Source organism: Aquarana catesbeiana, linkage group LG03, assembly GCF_042186555.1.
Source record: "Aquarana catesbeiana isolate 2022-GZ linkage group LG03, ASM4218655v1, whole genome shotgun sequence".
Classification (NCBI taxonomy): Eukaryota; Metazoa; Chordata; class Amphibia; order Anura; family Ranidae; genus Aquarana; species Aquarana catesbeiana.
The window spans coordinates 441,707,945-441,720,395 of NC_133326.1; the positions used below are offsets into that span (position 1 = coordinate 441,707,945).

Below are 12,451 nucleotides of genomic sequence, written 5' to 3' on the forward strand. Positions count from 1 at the left end.
AGATAAGTTGCAAACACTAACCACGTTTCATTTCGTGCATATACCAAAATTATATAAGTAATTGTGTCTGCGCTAAAAGAAATAAAAATGTAAAACAGTTGCTACAAATATATCCCAATTGCTAAAAAGTATATATATAATATAGACCCGTGCTGAAAAAATTCAATATAATAAAATAAAAAAGTGCCAATATTACACAAACCCATATAATAAATGCAGTCCTTTTGTGAAAGTATACTATAAAGTGCAACATGCAAAAGGAAAACAATATATGCATATGATTATAAATACAAAATCCAGGTGCTAACTGTGTAGCAATCAAGTGTCCACATCCAAATAAAATTCAGTTCATTGATAACAAAGCGTAAAGTGCAGGTATATAGATTCCATAAAAAACAGTGTTCATCATGCTCCTCCTTAATGGTGTTCACAATACAGCATGCTTCAGTGCTCTCCTGTGACCCCCCAATCGTGCTTGCGCTCACCTCTAAGCATGTGACACGGTAATTAAACAGTGTCTAAACACGCTTTGGAGCCACTCCTGGGCTCATACAGAGTATGCTGGTGTGAACTCCAACCCTCTCAGATGACATCAATGGTTTCACATAAAAGAAAGAAAAAGCTCCATAGTGTGATATAGCCAAGGGTTTATTAAAAGTAAAAAACTTCCCTCCAGGAGGGTACTCACAATATACAGGTGCGTGAGTGCACCAGCCTTTCCAGAGTGTAGTGTATAAAACAAACGCTCGTATGGTATGCGGTGTGATGTATTTCCTCTGTTCCCATTGCTGACAGCTCCGTCCTACCCCTCCCCGACGCGTATTCGGCACAGGGATCACGTGCCTTCCTCTGGGGGATCTCATTGGACGGACGCTTTGTGTGTTATTTATATGCTACCGGCGGCCAGTTCCAGTCCATCCAGTTTAACCTGAGTGAGTATGGGTGCGTGTCTACAATTGTCCCTATCCCTATACATTGTGTCTCATTAACCACTTGAAGTCCAGGTCATAGCCGAATGATGGCTACAGCGCAGACCTCAATTTCCGGGAGGCCGTCATAGGACGCCCCCCCCTTTCCTCGCTCCCGCGCATCGGGGAAATTCTGTGCTGGTCGTGTCCCTTGGACACAGCCAGTCATAGATTGCTGTAAATGGCCAATCACATCGCGATCGGCGTGGCCAGCGAAAGATGATCTCAAATGTAAACATATTAGATCATCTCTCATTGCCGGCTCTCTCTCCTCATACAGAGACCGCGTGTGAGGAGAGAGACGATATCTGACAGCGATCTGTGCTCCAGTGAGTGAAAAACAAAAATTACAGTGATAAACCAGTGCCAAACAGTGCCCCATCAGTACAGTGCCTATTTGGGATCTGTACCCACATGTGCCAATCTGTGCCATTGGTGATCAGTGTCCGGACATCTGTGCACATCTGTGCCACCTCATCAGTGCCCACCTGTGCCACCTCTTCGGTGCCCATCTGTGCCGCCTCGTCAGTGCACATCTGTGCAATCGGTGCACATCTGTGCCGCCTCATCAGTGCCCATCTGTGCCACCTCATCAGTGCCCATCTGTGCCACCTCATCAGTGCCCATCTGTTCTGCCTCATCAGTGCCCATCTGTGCCATAAATCAGTGCCCATCTGTGCCGCCTCATTAGTGCACATCTGTGCAATCAATCAGTGCCCATCTGTGCCACCTCATCAGTGCACATCTGTGTAATTGGTGCACATCTGTGCCGCCTCATCAGTGCCCCTCTGTGCCACCTCAGTGCCCATCTGTGCTCATCAGTGCTGCCTCATCAGAGCCCATCAGTGCAGGCTTAGCACACACCTGTGTAGTCACATCACCACCAGCAACCATGTCCAAAAGATGCTTTTCTGCCGAGGAGGCGTACCAAATACTTTCCCAGGCTGACGAGAGCAACGGGGAGCTCTCTTTTTCGGATTCCCTTTCAAACTCCGATTCTGAGTTGGACGTAAATTATCAGCCAGTCCTCAGTAGTGGAACAGTGGCATCCACCAGCACCGCTGTGCCATCCACCAGCACCGCAGTACCTCAGCAAGAAAGGCCAAGGACCCATGCCAGCCTTCCCTATGCCCTTCACAACCCCTTGTGGCTTCCTCCTAATTCAGGAGAAGCCAACATTCCCCCTTTCACTGCCCAGCCAGGAGTCCAGGTGCATACGGAGAATTTTTCCCCAATTATTTTTTTTTATTTAATTTTTACAGAAGACATGCTATCAACAATTGTGGCCCAGTGCAACCTTTATGCACAGCAATTTATTTTAAATAATCCAATGTCCTATTATGCCCGTCCCTACGAGTGGAGAGGCCTAACGGTGGAGGAGTTGAAGGTTTTTTTAGGCCTGACATTTTGTATGGGACTCACCAAAAAAAAACACTTTGAATTCCTATTGGTAAACCCACCCCATCCACCACATGCCAATCTTCTTCAAGGTAATGCCCAGAACCAGATACCAAATGATAATGAGGTTCCTTCATTTCAATGATAATACCCAGTTGCCCTCCCGAAATGACCCAAATTATGACAGGCTTTTCAAAATTCAGCCACTTTTATTTTTCGGAAGTATTCCCCCAGCTGTTTACCTACACATATGTGTGGAGTCCCTTGTTAAATTTAGTGGCAGGCTTAAAATCAAACAATTTATTCCCATCAAAAGGGCCCGCTATGGGGTGAAGGTATACAAATTATGTGACCGAGTCACAGGGTACATGTATGCCTTCAAAGTGTACCAAGGGAAGGACACCCAGCTGCAACCCCCTAATTTCCCAGACTACTTGGGATCAAGCGGGAAAATTGTTTGGGACCTCATATACCCCCTACTGGAGAAAGGCTACCATTTATACATAGACAACTTCTACACATCTCTGCCCAAGTTCCACAACATTCACCGGAAGAAGACACCAGCATGTGGCACCGTAAAAAAGAACCAGAAGGGCTTTCCTGAAAGTCTTTTCAATAATAAGTTGAGAAAAGGAGAAACAGCAAGTCTGCGAAACAAGGAGATTTTGGCAGTGAAGTGGAGGGACAGAATGTCTACATGTTGGCTTCGATCTACAATGATATCTTCGTGGAAATCCCCAGAAGGAATGGCCCCATCCAAAAACCAATATGCATCTATGAATATAATTTGTTCATGGGGGGAGTCGACCCGTAATGGAAATTTGTACGTTCTGTATATAATTGTATTGTATTTTGTATGTATTGCACACTGCCCTCACTATGCACACAGCACTAATAATGTTTTCAGTAAATGTTTACATTCTTTCGAGTCCTGATTAGAATTAGCCTGCCTATGTAAAGCCCCTTGTTACCATAAACGTACAATTGTAATATTAATGTGATACCTACGTAATCACGTGCATAAAAACCTTCAATTGCATCATAATAAAGCAGAACAGTTATTTGGAAAGATGCTCTGCGTATCTTTTGTGTCTGTTCCCTACTGCAGTAGTTATTATTAATTTGGAACCACTAATCAATATGAGGATAGGAGTTGTCTATCATCAATTTAACCGAGCCAACTTCAATGACCAAATGCTCGAACCATACCTTGCCACAAGATGGACATACCATTGGTATAAAAAAGTTGCAATTAATTTTTTTCAATTGTTCTTAGTCGACTCTCCAAGCGCCACTTTCCAGATAAACTCCTTCCCAGACCAACAGGCCAACGACGTAAAAAAAAATGTAAGGTGTGTACCAGAGCAGGAGTCAGAAGAGACTTATTACTGTGCCCAATGTCCTTCCCAACCAGGCCTCTGCATAGCTGAATGTTTTCGCCGTTACCATACTTTAATAAATTATTAGCGAAGTAAGGTAAACCTGCAAGTCAAAATAATGCAGAGGACAGTGATTGCCTGCCACCCAGGGTGCCTGATGGGGAGTATCGTGGACACTAGGGTGTACTGTTCCTGTTAAACCTTTTTTGCTACCTACCCTTCAGGAGGGGCCCCTCCATCCAGGAGCGAAAGAAGAGGTTTTCATTGCCACCAGCATGTATGTCTTGCTGTGCTCTCCAGGAGGTTCCCTTAGATCCCTCCTGGGTGAGTGACAGCAGGCAGGGAAAAACATGCCACATTTTGTAAACAGTGAAGAAAAATGTATTTTCTTCTGTCACCACAGAGAGGATTGTAGCCCCCTCTCAGTGGTGAGGTGATATGTACAGATAGTGTGTATAGTTAGGATGTATGTTTGTCTGTGTAAGAGTAATGATCTACAGTGGAAGTTTGTGCAGGAGGGTGGAAGTCCTGGGAGCAAGATACTCAGAGGAGGAGAAATAGTCTGCATGGTGTTATGCAGGAGAAGAGTCTATAGATATTATGTGTACATCAGTACTTCAGGGCTCACCCTTTTCATTCTATTTCTTAAATATGTTGGCAAAGCAATTGTTCTATGGGCATCCCATATTTCCTTTCCCCCAACCAAGTTATGTCCCCCAATAAATAAAACAAAACTATGCAAATGACTGTTCATTGTCTCAGAAGTGATAGATGGAGGTCTGGCAGCGGGGTGCATTGGTGGATGTTAGTTACTAGTAGCAACCAAGCGCTATATATAAAAAAAATAGATAAGTGCTGCGCAAACTGTTTGCGCTATATAAATCCTGTATAATAATAATGTAAAATAATATGCAAATGGTTGGAGGGAAGCTTCAGACAAGCAAATATGTTTTTATTACAGATTCTATGAGCAGACTGCAGTTCCTCTTTAAGCATGTTATGTTTGGGTGCAGACTACCACATGCACAGCACAGTATTTGTCCTTTTCTCTATATATACCTATGCCAAAGTTGAACTGAGCTGTCAACAGAAACATTTCTCAGGGGAACCCCTGAGAAATGATCTGAGGGCCCCCATCCTGTAGTATAAAGGTATAATAAAGACTTAGCATAGATACAATAGAAACACAACAGAGGCAGCAGCAGGTAAACATATGGAGAAGAATGGAAGCAGAACATGGACCCGGGCTCCGCCTCGCTGCACTTCCGGATACACAAGGATCGCAAAATGGCCGCCGCGCCGAATCTCTGAGGCGCTCGGGATTTTGACATCTTTACCGCCCCCTCCTTCTCTACTACATCCTCCCCTCTCCCTCCTCCCTCTGCTTCTCCGACGGCCTGGAAGCCGAAGGTCCGCTTCACAAGACGGCCACCTTGGTACCGCAGCGCTGGCAGGATAAAGGCGGCAGGAGCTGAGTGTAAGGTGAAGGTGTGATGATGGGGGGGGGGGGGGTGGTGATGTGTCATTGTCCTAGTGAGAGGCGAGCGCTGCTACCCGACACATCCAGTGCTGGAGGAATTCTCCATCGCTGTCTTCTATGCCCAGGGCACACACAGCTTCTGCTAGTAACAGATCGTCTCTTTCTTCATGTACTCAGGGGTATGTGTGCAGGTAATACAATGTCTGCTTTCACCTGGAGGAGGCAGATCACAGACTGACTGGGCTCAGAGATGGACCGATGATCTGACACGGAGATAATGGGCATCATTGCTGGCAATGTTCTATAGCTATATGTTTTAAGGAGATTTCATAGAAGGGAGGGCTTTTTGTGGCCTCCAATTGGTATTCCGTTGTGTCTATGGCTGGGCCAACTTCTAGATGAGGATGGAGATGGCTTATATAATGGTCTTCTCTCATTATCCATGTAGCTTCTAATCATCGTGCTTTGTTATTAATATTTTTCTTCCTATATTTTTACTGAAAAACAAACTTTTTGTGGTGTCTACATTTCCCTGTTGTGTTTCCAGCATTTCTTCTCTACCTCTAGTTACTATGCTGAATAGAAGAAGAATTAAAGTGGCGTTCCGCCCAAAAGAAAAAAAAATTAAAAGCCAGCAGCTACAATGGCCGAATCCCTCCTCCTCTCCTACTGGCCTGGCGACAGGGAGAGGAGGAGGGAACCCCGCGGTGATGTCACGGGCCGCGGCCTGGACTCTGGGAAATGGGAACAGGATACCTGTCAAAGACAGGTATCCTGCCCCCCCTCCCCCCCGAAAGGTGCCCCGAAAGGAGACAAATGAGCGGAAGTTCCACCTTTTGGGTGGAACTCCGCTTTAATAAAAACAGCTTTTTTACGAATGACTTTATTCTTTAGACCCTTTTCACACTGAACCACCGCTTAAACAGCACCAAACCCCGGGTCGTTTTTGTGGTGCTTTAGCGGCGCATTTCAGGCTCTAGCGGGGCGGAATATTTGAGGTCACGTGAGAACATGACCTAAAAAGGAAAAGAGACCTGTTTTGTGGCGCTTTCAAAGCGCTGCCCATTCATTTCAATGGACAGAGGCTTTTTGGGAGCACTATTTATAGCACTCCCGAGCCGCCCCAAAGATGCTGCTTGCAGGACTTTTGTTAATGCCCCGCAAGCGCACCGCCCCTGTGTGAAAGCACCCATTGCACCGAATGGGAGGCTAAAACACCTGAAAACTGCCTCAGTGTGAAAGGGGTCTTAAAGAGAGACCCTGTTGCCAACTAAAAAAAAATGCAGGTAAGACATAAATCCAAGTATTTAGACTGCTTATGAATGCCGTATTTAACCCAAAAGCAAACATTTATTATATTGCAACTTACCAATTCTTGGATGCAATGGCTGCATTCATTTTCATTTTTAAAGTGATTTGAAAGGTTTTTTAAAAGAAAAAAATAAAATAAAAATTATAATAACAAACAATTTTATACGTGCAATGGTACAGATCATCCCCCGAACCTCCTCTTTTGTGGTCTCCTGCTAGCGCTTTCAGTTCCTCCTCTTCTTGGTGTGCCACAGTAGGAAGCGGCTTCCTCTGATAGTTTACCCATGGGCTAGTTCCCAATCCTATAGACGCACACAGCACGCCTCGGCCCCGCCCACCACTCGCCCTCCTCAAAGGAATCGATTGACAGCAGCAGGGGCCAATGGCTCTCACTGCAGACACTGTCCTGTGAATGGAGGAAGAGAGTCGCTACAGACAGGCACAGTGCTGGATTGAGCGAGGACTCAAGTAACTATTTGGGGGGGGTGATATAAACGCTTGGGCCATTAATTAACCTAATGCAGACAATGTATTAAAGTGTTACTAAACCTAAAAACGTTTGTTTACCTTAATGCATTATTTGCATTAAGGTAAAAAAAAGTTTTTGGTTTCCTCGTATGAAGAGTAAACGAGGGGAGAAGAGATCAGTGCTGTGGACGGCTGCATCTCTTCTCCCCTCTTTTCCTCTTTACACAGCACTCGAGCAGTAGCAGGAGCCATTGGCTCTTTCTGCTGTCATTCAGATGCAGTGAAGAGGAAAAAAGGAAAATGAAGGTGCTAGGCCTGATGCATGAATTATTATAAAAAAAGTATTACAAACAAATTTGTATGTACAAAGATAAATACTATGTATTCGTAAATGTGGATAAATAAAAATATTAACACTTGATAGTGGTATAAAGTGATGCCCATACAAGGGATAAATGAATGATTGGCTAACGCGTTTCAAGGAAATGGGGAGGCGGCCTAAGGCCCGCTGTGTAATTCTATAGAGCACGGCTCCGTAGACCCACAGCTGGGGGCCAGCGGCTGGCTATGGTGACCCCTCTAAAGGAGAAGAGGGGCCAAGATTGCCATCGAGGGACCCGGGAAGAGGAGAATCTGGGCTGTTCTGAGCAATACCACTGCACAGAGCAGGTAAGTATGACGTGTTTGTTATTTTATCCCCCCCAAAAATTGACTTTAGTAACACTTTAAGGTAAAAAATGTCTAGCCTTTACAAACACTTTAAAGTGTAACTAAAGGCAAAACTTTTTTTTCAGTTTTGGATAGAGTGCAGAAGGATTAGAACCCCTGTCAGTTTAATTGCTGCCTGTGCCCCCGTTAAGGAGATTCACCCTCTCTATTTGTCCTGTTTACCATTATCATTGAAAGTAAAAGAGAATCACAAATTTTGGGTTGACCCTTAAAACGTAATGGAGGGGAAATCTTCCAACGGGGACACTAGTTCTGGTGACCTGGACCTTAATTTGCAGGGATTTCCACTCCCTTCCTGTTTGGCTGTGGGACAGGAAGTGAAGAAAAATCTTTGCAATGGGGCAGAGATGGTGAAAAAAAAAAAAAAAAAAATCTGACGAGGGCTATAAGGCTCCCTTGCTCTATCCAAGATTTAAAAAAAAAAATTTGCCTATAGTTCTACTTTAAGCTTTCTTTCTTTTCACCTGGTGATCTGGCCAATAAAGTTGGCCATAGATGGATCGAAATTCAACTAGTTAAACAGGGACCAGGTAAATTTCAATATATCTATGGCCCTTCCCGCTACAGAGAAGGTGAACTAAGAATCGGTTTGTCTCGAATGGGAATGTTGGTAATTTTTCACTCTGTCAGTGCTACAGCCAGTGTATTCTGAATGACCGCTCTGGCGCTTGGCGATCTTTGTAAAGGGGCGCGGCTCTTAAACCATGTGATCGGCTGTGTCCAATCACAGCCGGTCACATGTAAACACAGAGATGCCGGTAATAGGTGCCCCCCACCTCACACTGACAGACTGTGAGGAGAGGAGAGCCGATCAGCGGCATCTCCTCACAGAGGGACATCGAGGTATGTAATCAGGGCACTGATCATCAGTGCCCTGATTACAATTAAGTGCCCACCAGTGCCAGCAATCAGTGGCCTTTAACAATGGCCATCAGTGCCGCCTATCTGTGCCCACCAGTGCTGCCTATCTGTGCCCACCAGTGCTGCCTATCTGTGCCCACCAGTGCTGCCTATCTGTGCCCACCAGTGCTGCCTATCTGTGCCCACCAGTGCTGCCTATCTGTGCCCACCAGTGCTGCCTATCTGTGCCCACCAGTGCTGCCTATCTGTGCCCACCAGTGCTGCCTATCTGTGCCCACCAGTGCTGCCTATCTGTGCCCACCAGTGCTGCCTATCCGTGCCCATAAGTGCGGCATATTCCTGCCTCCTCATCAGTGCCCACAATTTCCGCCTCATCAGTGCCCATAAGTGCCATCTCATCAGTGCCCATCAGTGAAGGAGAAAAATTACGGTATTTATAAAACTTACTGACAGAAACTAAGAAAAACTTTATTTTTTTGAAAATTTTTGGTCTTTTTTTTTTTTTTTTTTTTTTAGGAAAAAATAAAAAACCCAGAAGTGATTAAATACCACCAAAAGAAAGCTCTATTTGTGTGAAAAATGATAAAAATTTCACATGGTTACAGTGTAGCATGACCGCGCAATTGTCATTTAAATTGTGACAGCGCTGAAAGCTGAAAAATGGCCTGTGCAGGAAGGGAGGTTAAGTGCCCTGTATTGAGGTGGTTAAAGTGATTGTAAAGGCAGTTTTTTTTTATCTTTATGCATTAAGATAAAAAGTCTATGTGCAGCAGCCCCTCTAATACTTACCCGAGGTCCATCTAGATCCAGCAATGTTGAAGGAGTGTCTCACCAGCCCGGGACTCCCCTCCTCATTGGATGAGATGACAGCACAGCGCCATTGGCTGCCACTGTTGTCTAGAGGTGCGCATCTTCAATGGTCTCACGATTCGAGTATCTGGTCAACGTTTCGATTCGATTCCACGATGCATCACGATTACCGACGATCTCCCACTTCTGCTTGGGCCGCCTAGGCAGCCCTTCCACCCTGCAATCTTCTTGGACATATCACAGGTCCCAAAAGATTGCCCGGCCATTCAGGACAGCGCAGTGAGACATGCGCACCCGGTTGTGAAGCTGCAAGCTGTCACAGCCGGATGCCCACAGTAGTATTGCCAGCGCCGTGGACAGGCGGGGGAGAGAAGGAAGGGTTCGGGTGGCCACGTCGCTGGATTGTGGGACAGGTGAGTGTCTTTTTATTAAAAGAAGATACACTTTTTTGTAGCTGCCGACTTTTAATAAACAAAAAAATTTACTGGAACTTTGAATTAAAAATAACCTCACTCCCTTAACCACTTCAGCCCCGGAAGATTTGGCTGCTGAATGACTAGGCCATTTTTTGCAATTCGGCACTGTGTTACTTTAACTGACATTTGTGCGGTCATGCGACGTTGTACCCAAATAAAATTGACGTCCTTTTTTCCCCACAAATAGAGCTTTCTTTTGGTGGTATTTGATCATCTCTGCGGTTTTTATTTTTTGCGCTATAAACAAAAAAAAGCAACAATTTTGAAAAAAACACAATATTTTTTTACTTTTTGCTATAATAAATATCTCCATTTTTTTTCAAGGAGGACAAAAGGGATCACTGGTGCTCAATTAGGGGAAATAGGGGGTCCTGGCGCTTAGTGGCGGGAGATGGGGGGTGATTGGGGGGGTCCTGGCACTTAGTGGGGAGAGATGGGGGGTCCTGGCACTTAGTGGGGAGAGATGGGGGGTCCTGGCGCTTAGTGGGGAGAGATGGGGGGTCCTGGTGCTTAGTGAGGGGAGAGATAGGAGGCTCAAGTGATTAGTGAGGGGAGATAGGGGTCCTGGTGCCTAATGGGGGCAGTTTGGAGGCACTGCCAGTCAATGGGGGAGGGGGGGCACTGGTGCTCCTTAATCCATATGGAATCCTGTAGAAGAATCATCCCCCTCTGACTTTTCTTGTCTGCTGATTGTTCTCATCTGAAGGGATGCCAGTGCAGTGATAGCTCAGACGATCTCACAAAAGAAAACTTTCTCTGCTCACTTCTCTGCCAGACTGAGCTATCACTGCATGGGCTTTCCCCAGCATCCATCCAAACATGCCATCACTTCTAGCAGCTCCTCAGTTTGCCTTTATAACTACTTGGACAAATCTCTTCCTCACCTCAGTCAGCAAATGAAGTTTGCGCAGAAGCTCCATTGAAAGCCACTCCATCCAGTGCCTGCACCAAGTCAGGAAGACCGAGGGACGAAGAATGTGATGGACAGGCTTCCCTGTGCACCCATTGGCTGAGGAGGCAGCAGAAGCTGCCTCCTCTGCCAATGGGTATCTCAAGTTCCCTCATTAGTCCCTCCTTGAGTCCTGACATCGCTCCGGAGTGCTAGCCTAGTGAACTATGTGGGTGGGCTAGGAGGATGGCTGCCTGTACCCCCTTATCAGTGGCCCTGAGCATAGGCACCTCTGATGTGACTGCCCGTGCCCGGCCCGCCTCTCCGCTCTCAAGTCTCACGTCTCTCCTGACGTCAGCAGGGAATTCTCAGCCCCGCCCACCTCTCTTCTGATTTGATAGTGACAGTCAGCAGGCAGGGCTGAGAATTCTCCGCTGACGTGAGAAGAGCTGGAAGTGAGAGGAGAGATGGGGCATTGTACACGACGGGATACGATCGGAGCGCTCTCCAGGGAGGGGCGGGGCAATGACCTCACGTTAATCGATTTCTATGGTCGCATGCATCGATGCCGCATCGGGGACACTCGAATCGCGATGCGGCGATTAATTTCAGCACCCCTACTGCTGTCAATCAAAGTCAGTCAGCCAATGAGGAGAGAAAGGGGGCGGGTACAAGACCTTTTATTTAAAAATATTCCTTAATAGTCGCAATGAATATGAAGCTATTTATGTGCACTAAATGTCTTCTAAAACCAGATATTGCCTTATAAAAGTAGCCGTGATTTAATTACTGTACATTGCCTGAGCAGAGGTGTGGGAGGGACTCAACAGGACCACCCACTAGAGGAGGGGGGTGGATACAAGACCAGTTACCCTGTAAGTATAGGGAAACCAGCAGTGACTGGTCATTATTACAGGAAGCTCCTGCGCAGACGCAAAGTTTCACACTTGATGACTACACAGATCTGTCAGAAATACACAATGCTCACCAAGATTCAATTAATAGTACATATGCTTCCTCTTGGACAATATGTTCTTATCCTAGTGTGTCTGTGGCCAAAATGTCAAATCCTATTTATTTCTATATTGTATTTCCAATATTTCTAGCCTTCTCCCAGTTAATCTCAATGATCTTGAAATTTGTAAACTGACTTTGTGATGACGAGCCCCACACATTTACTTCCTTGAATTCTGTGACATGTATTCACTATGACTTGTAAGTAGGCATTGCTGTGTCACAGATTTCACAGAGTGGCCTTCTGAACTACAGAGATGCTGTGAGGAGGTGTTTTGGGAGGGCGAGTCAGTACAGGAATCTATGCTTGCAGGCAGCCAGGTACCATGGGATATGTAGTCCTTAGAAATTAAAAGTAAACAGCAGAGGAGAAGCTGCATAGCATGCATAGGATCTGGGAAGTTGTGGAAAGAGATGGTCAGCACTCAGCACACAGGTAGAACTCAGAATATGAACAGAGATTTTTCAAGTAAGCTTATTAGCTTATACTGGATTGTCAAATATACAGTGGGGATGGAAAGTATTCAGACCCCCTTAAATTTTTCACTCTTTGTTATATTGCAGCCATTTGCTAAAATCATTTAAGTTCATTTTTTTCCTCATTAATGTACACACACCACCCCATATTGACAGAAAAACACAGAATTGTTGACATTTTTGAAGATTTA

At 45.5% G+C, this 12,451-nt stretch overlaps 1 protein-coding gene across 6 annotated transcripts in view; it reads left to right on the top strand.

Moving 5' to 3' along the window:
• The first annotated feature begins 5,012 nt into the window (after positions 1-5,012).
• The window catches only part of LG03H5orf24 (linkage group 03 C5orf24 homolog), a 97,210-nt gene continuing 89,771 nt past the window's right edge, over positions 5,013-12,451 (top strand). For 2 of the 6 annotated variants that reach the window (XM_073620809.1, XM_073620808.1), the window contains exon 1: positions 5,016-5,227. The gene's annotated coding sequence lies outside the window, so the exon portion shown is untranslated. Of the gene's footprint in view, positions 5,228-12,451 lie in introns of all 6 variants that reach the window. The other 4 variants (XM_073620806.1, XM_073620807.1, XM_073620810.1 and 1 more) reach the window with 3 other exon arrangements.